This window comes from Triticum urartu, chromosome 2 (genome assembly GCF_003073215.2).
Source record: "Triticum urartu cultivar G1812 chromosome 2, Tu2.1, whole genome shotgun sequence".
Classification (NCBI taxonomy): domain Eukaryota; kingdom Viridiplantae; phylum Streptophyta; class Magnoliopsida; order Poales; family Poaceae; genus Triticum; species Triticum urartu.
In genome coordinates, this window is record NC_053023.1 from 260,937,112 (window position 1) to 260,948,593 (window position 11,482).

The window sequence follows — 11,482 nt, forward strand, 5'->3', positions numbered from 1 at the left end:
AACTTGTATTGTGTTTGTTCTAAGGACGATGTCAACACTCCATCGGCCATTTATTTTCCTCAGGATGATAATCAGGTATCGGCCATGTCTGTGCTAAGGGCGATAGTCATATATCGTCCATTGCCCACTTAGGCTTCTTGCCACACACTTGGGTGGTATTTCTTCAAGTACTTGCCATTGAGAGCTCGAGGTAACAGTGCCCCTTGTACGGATTCCACCAAATAAGAGTTTCCGGGAACTATTCTTGCAATTCTAAAAGGACCTTCCCAACTTGGAGACCACTTCCCAAATTTTCTGTCCCTTGAACCAATCGGGAGAATTACTTTCCAGACAAGATCGCCAACTTGAAAATTCTTCAACTTAACCTTCTTATTGTAAGCCCTTGCTACCCTCAACTTGTCCCTCTCTATGGCCTTCAAAGCAGCCAAATGTTTATTGGCAATCTCATCAATATTGTCCATCATCAAGTTATAAAAGTCTACTGCTGATAAATCATTTTGTTTGGCTATTCTCAAAGCATTCAAATTCACTTCCACCGGTAAAACAGCCTCTTGACCGTATACTAGCTCATATGGAGTCACCTTTGTAGCACCATGTCTTGAGATCCTATGTGCCCACAAAGCTTCAGACAACAACTCATGCCATCTCCTTGGATTATCCTCAATCATCCTCTTGATGAGCTTGATTAAAATTTTATTGCTAGACTCATCTTGTCCATTGGCTTGGGCATAATATGGAGAGGAATTGAGCAATTTTATGTTATAAGATTCGGCAAATTCTCTAACTTGGTGTGACATGAAAGAGGAGCCTTGATCTTTAGTCAATGTTTGAGGAATGCCGAATCTATGAATAATGTGCTCGGTTATGAATTTAATCACCTCCGTATGTGTCATGTTCTTGAGAGGTACTGCTTCAGACCATTTAGTGAAATAACCGGTTGCCACCAATACAAACCGATGCCCCTTTGAGGAAGACGGATGAATTTGTCCAATAAAGTCTAAACCCCATCCTCTGAAAGGCCACGACTTGATAATGGGATGTAACATAGTAGCAGGAGCCAACTGAATATCACCAAATTTTTGACAAGCTTCACACCCTTTGTAATATCTGAAGCAATCATTAATCATAGTCGGCCAATAAAATCCAGCACATCGTAGCAACCATTTCATCTTGGGAGCCGATTGATGAGTGCCACAAATACCTTCATGGACCTCCCCCATAGCAACTCTCGCTTGGTCCTCGTCCAAGCACTTTAGAAGAACATCATCAACCGTTCGGCGATAGAGATCATCATCTCTCATTGTATACTTGAAAGCCATCCGCCGAACAGCCCTGTCCACCCTTCTACTAGGATCACACAAATAATCAACAATGGGTTTCCTCCAGTCTTTACTTTCTCCTGCATTGAATATTTCATTAATGGCCGAAACGGTGGGCTCCGGTTCGGCCTCCCCTACGTCAGCAAGACTAGACATCGGCTTTTCAGAAATATGAAACACGCCATGATCAACATGGTAGCCGGATGCCTGTTGTGCCAACTCATTCGCTTTCCAATTGTCATGTCTAGATATATGAGCAATGCTAAAACAATCCAAAGTAGAAATTATATCTAGACATTTATTAAGATAAACATTAAGTGATTCATCCAAACACTGAAAGACTTTGGATATTTGCTGCACCACTAGTAACGAATCACCATAAGCCTCAATATGTGTAACACCTATAGCAAGCAACATCTCTAAACCGAATAACAATGCTTCATATTCGGCTTGATTATTTGTGCAAAAATATTCTAAGCAGCATGAGGCTTCAAAAACAGCACCATGAGGAGATATGTAAACAATACCAACACCTTGGCCCTTGCTACAAACTAAACCATCAATATATAATCTCCATGGTTCTAGATAGATCAAGCTGAAATCAATATTATGCATGATGTCAATATGATGCTCAATAATAAAATCAACCATGATTTGGCCTTACATAAATTTTGAATACTAATAAGCCAAAGCACACCCAATCAAAACATAAGTTCACTTTGCAATTTTGGTGAATTGGTCTATGCATAATATCTTTAATGGCATCAATTTGACAAATTCCTTTGCAAGCACTTATCTCAAACTAAGGACGATGTTAGAATACCACACCGGCCATCCTTAGATATATTCTTAGGGCGATAGATAAATATCGGCCATTACAATGAGGTCCATGTAGTATTCACCCACCAAGGTATGTATAGCCGAAATAAACAAATGAAATAGCAATAAGATATTTCAGCCCCTTTGTATTAGCAACAAAAATGTAACTAACCAAATGTATAGTGATTTGGTAATACTCTGTCATGATATAGAAAATTATGTTGCATCCATGGATCAAAATAAGTCCATGGAGGGTAACTGATCATACATGTGGATGAATTCCATGGCAAAGGCATCAATGGCATTGTTGAAGAAAATGGATGATGTGCTAACCGAAGATTTTGATGTTGTGATCCACACCTTCGGCTTAGTTGTTTGTTGCTTCCATTATTCTCTTTCTTCACTTTTATTGTACTTGTTGCAATAGAAGCATGCACATCATTTTCGTTATGAATGATCCTCTTGGGAACCCATGACATGTTCTTCTGTCTCAGCTCTTGTGCACTAAGATTTTTTAATTCCTTCTTTTGCCAATACGTTAAGCCGAGTGGGCATCTCGACTGTAATTCTGTTTTGACCAATGGCAGTTCCTTTTTGGCCTTATGCACTCTCAACTTCTTTTCTTCAGATTTGGCTCTTTGACTCTCAATAATTGGTTGCTTTGTCTCATTGCCTTTAGTAGCCAATGTTAACACTTTAATTGGCTCTTTTTTATTTGAGATCAAATCTGAAGTTGCACTCTTACGACCATCTCTTTTAACACGGTAAACTTGCTTGACCACCTCTTTCTTCATCCTTGAGCTCTGGACCGATTCCTTATGATTGAAACGGTCTTTAACATGTGATTGTTCAGATATTGATCTTCTCGGAGCTGCATAATATTGGTTAGATGGTCTAAAATAAGATGGAGAATGTGCCCTTGTATTATACCTGTCCCATGATGGATATGGATCTATATGAGCATAGGGAGGCATCCACGGCATTGGCATTGGCGGCCCAAAATAAGGATATGAATATGTTGCATTAAAATTCTCACTTTGCCAATACCGATCCTCATATTTGCGCCTTAGGGGTGATCTTGGTTTCTTTGCATGATTGGGCCGATAAGCATTCTTCTCTTCACTCTTCTTTTGATATTTATCCAATAGTTCAGCGAAGGTGATTTTTGATCTCTTACACTTGTGCTTATTTCGGCCTTTGTTTCCTTTTGGTTTGCTTTCATCGATCATTGGATTTGCTTGCTACCCCCAGTCCTTGGCATCTCCATTGTAGCTTCGATGGAATTCTTGCCCTCGAGATTATGTTCATTATGCTCTTCGACAACTTCTTTACTTGAAAGCTTGATCCCATCACATGCAGTTTTTACCTTCTCTTCAAATGGATCGGCTTGAAGCAGCCGATGCAAAAACTTTCTACCATTGGGACCAATCGGAATAGACTGGTCATCTCTTGGTGTCTCAACAAATTTCAATCATCCTTTATCAATGGCCGATTTAACTATTTGACGAAACATGTTACAATCCTCAAAATTATGCTTGGACAAATCATGCAACTTACAATACATTCATCCCTGGACAAATGGCTCAACATGGTGATCAAGAATTCTAATATAATTATTCCTCAACAACAAATCAAAGATTTTATCACACATGTTTGAATTAAAGGTAAACCTTTTATTTTCTAGCCGATCTTGATGTGAGAACGGCTTTGGAATTAAGAAAACGAATAGTTCAAGATTTTGCACCACACCATTCGGCTATGCATTGTGTTTTGCACTCTATTTCCGATGTCTTTGGGTAAGATATTATACTAGCATCGGTTTTCTCAACAGAATTTAACCTTGGCTTTAAATTTTTAAAACGAAAATAGTTAGAACATACATGTCTCAATTGATACCAAGTGCAAGCCAAGTATGAAATAAGCAAAGCTACCCAAACAGATATGAACTTTACATAAAGCAACCGGGAAAGCTTTCGCTGTAATAATAAGTCACTATCGGTCTTTATAAATGGCGTAATGGGTTGACCGATATGCTCAATAACAACTTTATTGCTAGCAAGTAAATTACCCTTCTTCATTGGTCTTTCAAAATTACTTATGAGGATTTTTCTAATAGATGCATCAACAATAAAGTCCTGACCAAATCTGAAAATAGGTAAATTACTTGCTAAACATACCTCTTCAAATATGTTGGGAGAGCACGATGGTGGTGTGACTTGAACAATATCTTGCCCCGCCTTTGGATGGCTCCCCAATGCCTCTTCATCATCTTTTTCTTGATTCCGTGCATCATTACATTGAAAAATTTTGTCGGCCGAACTTTGTTCGGCTACTTGTTCTTGTCCTTGAAGTTCATCAATTTCTCTGGCACGAAACTCATAGGGCAGGAAGTAGGTTCCATTAACTTTAGAAAAATCAAGTATGGTCGCTTCGCTATGCTTGCCATACCCTTTCTCAATAATGCTTGCCTCTTTGCATTTGATGGATTCAGAATATATACTTCTTGATTCGGCTCTTTTAACCGGAGCACTTTCATGTTCTGAATCATCTTTCTTTACATTGCTTCTACCAATTGGCAATGCTTCTTTCACTTGATCCAATTCTGTTTCTTTTTGTTTCTGGCGGCGAGCGGCGAAATTGGCTTTAATATTTTTCTCAATTTCAGCCCACTTCGGATACGATTGCCCCCCAATGCTTTTAGATTCTTTCGGCAATGACACATGGGTGCTGCCGAAACTTTGCAATTGTGTAGGGGCTGTATAATATGATGTAGTATTAGGTGAAGGCATATGCATTGTTGTAAAACCATATTTTTGCTCGCCAATTTTATCAATTGGCAAAGATTCATCTTCTTGTAAAACTCTAGCTTTTATTGCAGCATAATCAGGAAACAACCCCTTTTCATATTGTTCAAGGCAAAGAGCACTAATCCTCTTGTTTTGTGCCAAGCTCTTTTTTAATGCAGCCACAACCGCTTCTGGAAGGGATTGCTCCACAACGCTTTCAGATTCTTTCGGCAATGATTCGTGAGTGTTGCCGAAATTCTTGAATTGCGTAGAGTATGCATTATATGCTACAGTATTTGATGACGGCACATGTGTTCCTGTAAAATTTTCACTTATTCGGCTGTGACCATGAAGATGCGGGGCCGAATTATGAACATCTATAGTTGCATACAGTGCTGAAAAATTACTAACATGAGGTGTAGCATATGATGGTTGAGAGTAACTGGCCGAATAGCTAGTAGTAGAATGGCCAATTCTCCCATCCATTGGCAAGGTTGGATTCACATATTGCAAATCAGTTGCCGATGAATAAAAAGGTGAAACACTTTCTTGTATGCTATTGGAAATTTTAACATGAGGTGTTTCAAATTGATTAACCAAACCCGTCATGTTTTTCATCGGCATATGGATTTATGGGGTTGCCGATGCATGAGAGTTTGGATACATATGTTGTACGTTGCTAAAATCATAAGAATTTGAAGCATGAACATTGTTTTGCATCGTCCCTTGCGCATAATTAGATGCATGATTGATAAAACTAGGGCTAGCCGATACATTATGCTCATTAGGTGATCTAGCAACAACATATGAATTATTTGCATCTACAAAGGGGAATTCGGTATTCATATTACCTTTGTAGATTTCAGCAACTTGATGACGATCCCTTCGTAGCAAGAACGGGCCAGAGACCGTTTGAAACTTCGTCCCCAGCGGAGTCGCCAAAAAGTGTGTTCACACACGAACACGTCACCGTGTACCTCCAACGCCGAGGGTGATGCACCGCAGCTCACGTCGAAGGAGACCCGTCCGGAAGCGCGATACGCAAGCAATCCGGCGGGTGCTTTTGAGGACCCAAAACCCCACACACCCGGGGGGGACCCCGTCAGGGCGCGCAGCGGTTATGGGCTGCCCTAGGTCGGCCTGACCGCCCCTAGGGCCTCGAGGTTCGCCGCCCTGCAAACGAAGAACGAGGAAGAAGAAGAACAAAGGAGAGAGATAAAGGTAAAGGTAAAAGTGATAGATGAATCGATCGATTGTGTGTTGACACACGAACATGTCACGTGTACCCTCGACGCTGGGGGTGATGCACCATAGCTCACGTCGAAGGAGACCTGACCGACAGCGCGATACGCAAGACAGTCGGCGGGCGCTTTTGCAGACCCGAAACCCCGCACACCCGGGAGGGACCCCGTCAGGGATTGCGGCGGCTATGGGCTGCCCTAGGTCGATTCTCTCGCCCCTAGAGCCTCGGGATTCGCAGCTCTCAAACACGAAGAACAACGAAGAACGAGAGAGAAAAACGGTGGAGAGATAAAACATAGATGAAAAAGTAGTATATTGATTTGTTCGATTGTGTGTTGTTCAATCGGCCGTCACCCCCAACATATATAAGAGGCGGCTGGACTTCCCGTACAAGCAAAGGATCCATCTAGGCTTTCCTTACAAGAAAATTACATCAATTCACGACCTAGAGTCCTAGTTCTGGTCTCACTTGGATTCAGCCCGAATCTGATCCAATCTTCTGTCTTGCTCCTTGCGCAGGCTGTGGAATCTGCATATGACTTCCGATGGAGATGGTTCAAATATCAATTTTGTACGCTTCGATGAGGCCAACAATCCGTATGTTGATCACTTTTCCAAATAAGACCATCTTGAATACTCCACGGGGTCATCTTTAATTTTGAGTTGGACTCGGTCATGTAGTTGACTGGACCATCCGACTCTTGTAGCGTCTCTGCAGGTCGTATACTACGTCGGATGATGATGAATCCCAAAGCAAAGTTGACCATTTTGACGTTACGAATAACTTTCATGTTGAACACTTCTTCATCCGAGTCCATCTAGATAATCATTTGAGCCCATCTTCAGCTTTTGGTCGGATTGGCCTTGACAGTTTCCACCCAGCAAGCTCTTTCCCGGCAAGCTTTTCAGCCCCGGCAAGGTCTTCGCCCGGCAAGCTTCCCCCCCCCCCCCCCCCCCCCGCTTCCCCCCCCCCCGGCAAGCTTTCCTCCCCGGCAAGGTTTCACACCGGCAAGCTTCTCCGCCAGCAAGCTTTCCACGCCGGCAAGCTTCTCCGCCGGCAAGCTTTCCACGCCGGCAAGCCCTCACATCGGCAAGGTTTTACCCCGGAAAGGTTTCATTCAGCCGGCAAAGGCCGAATACTTTCTCACTCATGGCCGGCCCGCAAAGTGTTGCCTCTAACTTTTGCATACGAACCCGGATTCATGCCAAAATCTGGTGTCAACATGGCTAACCTTGCCAAAAAGGATACTAGAATAATAGGTCCACCGGCCAGGTGCGCTAGGCATGACATCACCTTACCGGGTTACATAACGACCAATGCTATAATGCTTGGAAATATGTTTCCAACCATCATATCTAACCGGGATGTAGATCTGAGTGGTGTCAGGACACCTCGGACTCACGATGTCTGAGAAGAAAAGGTGCAACACAAATTGACGAGATGACATTGTAAGATTCTCGGGAAATGAATTATGGAAGCAAGTTCTGAAACAAGAGTTCATCATTAACCAAGGAGAAGATGAGGATGTGGCTGATGGACTCAGCGACAATTCATCGAGAATTCCAGAAAGATGGAATTCCACAATTATGTGAACAAGGAGATAACATTTGTTAGATCAAATGATATAATGATGTATGTTCGAGGAAAACATCCACAATTAAATATTGGTTGAAAGGTGCACCCGAAATATGGGCTTAGGGAGCATGATGAAGGTTAGAATGGTGATTCAATAACCAACAATCTAAGAATGAACTATCAACCATTAACTTCAAAGCAATAGGGTTGCTAGAAGTACAGAATCCAAGCAGCACCGTTCACTTGTTGGTATCCGGTTAGAATCAACATGGGGACCAAGAAGGAAAGGTGATGGTGAGAAGTATTAGTTGCATCAATAATTCATAAGAGGTGGTGAAATTATCACGACATTCTTGACATAAAATATGGTAATACTCCAAGGTAGAGCATAACATAAGCTGGATAGCAAGGAGCTCCATAACATGATCAAGTTTGTGTCGGAGGGAAGGCAATAATGTTGTCGATGATAATACAAATCATCGAGGGACAAGGATGGTATTTCTCATCAAGAATTCGATTGATATCCAAGAAGGAGTCAAAATGTTGACGATGATCACGACACATTTGTCGAGAGATTTCATGAAGATGTAATCGATCAGCGATGGCATCAAGTCAAAGGAATGATGAAGGGTAAGGTTATTGGAACCATGGGTACGACACAAACTTGAAATCAAGCTTGCTGTTCAAGGCAAAATGATAAAACGAGGAAGATCGACGTAAGCTTAGCTCATGTCGAAAATTTGTGCCCCGAGAAGAAGGACTAGGTAGCACGGTTGAAATAGCACGATAATGATATAGCCGGTCAGGCTAGGAATGACTTGAAGGATTATTAAACTCGTAAGTAACGAAAACTACTTAGAGTTATTGAATCAGAGTGAGGAATCGATTCACGCATCGGTGTTCTCGAGTGACTAATAACTCAGAACCCAGGGGGAATTGGAATCGATGATAATAATAATTGATGAAGAACTCATAAGAAGTTATGTAGTTCCGTGATATTCTCGAGATACCAGTGGATATACTCAAAGGTAGAGCAGAATTGAAGTTGGATAGGTGTATTGATCTGTAGAAGACAAGTACTTCAACTTTTCTAAGAAATGGATCAAAGAAGAACAATATGGTCGGAACCACGATTGCAAAAGACTAGATCCCAGATATAAGATAACTTATACCAAGGAAATAATTAATTTAAGAGAAGCTTCCATGATAAGGTCTACATCGTGTCCATGGGCATGAACACAAAGTTCAAGGTCGACTCCCACTTATCCATTGCATGACCATTCATTCACTGCTCTAATAAAAATGATTTCAGTGTGAAAACCTACCTGGTGAATTAACAGAGGAGTATGACCCGTGAAAACTTTCGGGTTCACATAGATTAAGGAAGGCATAGGTTCAACCCATTGGGTTATCTTAGAAACATATACCACAAGTGATGCGGAGCATCCCAAGGTCATCCCCATGGACCTACCTATGTCTCCTACGACACCACTTGGACCAATGACAAGGCCCGAGCAAAGGCTATCGAAGATAAGGTGAACTCGCTCCTCTCCAAACTACCACTTTCTATACATGAGACATGGATACTACCTCAAGCGGAAACACTATATGTGATCAGGTACTTGGAGGGAGGCCACGGAGCAGCAACATCTAACGGACAAGATGGCGAGGACACCAAGGATGATGGACAAGAAATAGAGCTGCCAAAGAAGCTCCAGCCACCGGACGACCGGTCGGGACCGGACGTCCCACACCTGAAGCCCCAGCCTACCCAAGTCCCAGACAACGCAAGCTACAGCGAGCGGACGTCTGTCCAGGATCGGACAACTGGCCACACCTCCCAGCGAGTGGACGTCCGGCCTCCACCGAACGACCGGCACCACCACACCCGAGCCAAATCAGCGGATGTCCGAAGCGACTGGATGATTGAGCCGGTGATAATTACTCTCGAATCTTGTGGTATATGTTTCTAAGACACCCCAATGGGTTGAACCTATTCCTTCCTTAATCTGTGTGAACCTAAAAGTTTTCACGGGTTTTACTCCTCTGGTAATTAACCAGTTAGGTTTTCACGCTGAAGTCATTTTTTATCAAAGCAGTGAATGAATGGTCATGCATTGGAGAAGTGGGAGTCGACCTTGAACTTTGTGTTCATTCCCATGGACACGATGTAGATCTTATCATGGAAGCTGTCGGATTCGGGGTTCCGGCAAACCCTTGAGGTTTGAACTCTGGGGTGCGCACGGAGATCTCTCTCTCTTCCTAGCTTTCTCTCGCAACGATCTCAAGGCCTAGCTCGCCGAACCCAAGGAACAAGAGACACAAGATTTATACTGGTTCGGGCCACCGTTGTGGTGTAATACCCTACTCCAGTGTCGTGTGGTGGATTGCCTCCTGGGCTAAGGATGAATCAGTATAATGGATGAACAGCCTCCTGAGGAGAGGTGTTCTTGAGGTCGATGAGCTGGTGTGTCTGACGATGGTCTGAATGATCCATCCCTTGCTATGGTGGTGGCTAGCCCTATTTATAGAGGCCCCGGTCCTCTTCCCAAATGTTAGGCGGGAAGGGATCCCACAAAGGCCAATTTTGACGGGAGACAACTAGTACAAGTTATCCTGACAAAAGGTGGTCTTCGCCGGCCAAAGGTTCTGGTGGTGATGCAGCTGTGGGCTCCGCGGTAATCTCCGTCCTGCCATCCTGCTGGTCTTGGTCTTGTTGCACCGATATGGAAACCTTTGACTGATGCCTCGGGACTCCTCGCCTGCACCTGCCTCTTTAGCACCAAAGAGGAATCTGGCACTCTGCGCCCGCTGGCGCCCACCTGTCTTCAGTCATCATGGCTCACGTCACGCGAACCTCACGAGGTGCCCCCCGCCTTGATATCTCCGCTCCTTGGGAGCCAGCCTAGTGAGGCTGCCCTTGAGGAGGTCCTGTGTCATCCGCCTCGCGAGGCTTGGCCCCTTGTGAGGGTCTTGAGTGGTTGTTGATGAAGATGGGCCATACCGGGCCGCCGGTAAAACCTCACAGTGGGCTGTAGGCAAGCAGGTCTGGGTGCCCCGTTCCCAGGACGCCGACACTAGCCCCCGGGGCCCAAGGCGTGCTTGGACTTGGCTTCGAGGTGAAGCCAAAGGGCAAGTGCGGAGCACCACGGTCCCCAAATGCCTGCGGCCTTGATTGACGCGTCGCGATTGACAGGACGTGGGCGTCTCCACTTCACCACACTGCCTCGGCAACTGCCCGACTTGACGAGACCCTGCTGCATGCAGAAGAAAACCATCATTACCTTAGATCATGGAGGCTGACGGTTGGCCTCCCTCTGTCTATAAATGAGGAGAGGGGCGGAGCCCCCGTCGCTCATCTCCTTCTCCACTTCATCCACTTCTTCTTCTTCCTCCTTGCTTCGCCGTCTTGCGACGACACTCATGGCGCCGACAAAGAGGTTCTCGGCCGCAGAGAAGGGGAAGGCTCACCAAGAGGGTCCGGCTTGCCACCGCCTAAAAGGGGGTGTGGTCGCCCTGCAAGCACACCGCAACCCCCGTTGTGGTCCCTCGTGGGCGTGGACGAACTTCCTCGAGGTCCGGCGCCGTCCCTAGCGGCCACCGCGATGTCTCTTTGTGCAGCAGGAGCCGCCTGAGATGCGGCAGTCCCGCCCACGAAGGGAGGCGCGCTATGGTCACTCGGCCTCCCCGGCCGCGCTTCCACTCGTCAGAGGTGCTGCCGGAGTTCGTCGTGTGGTCGG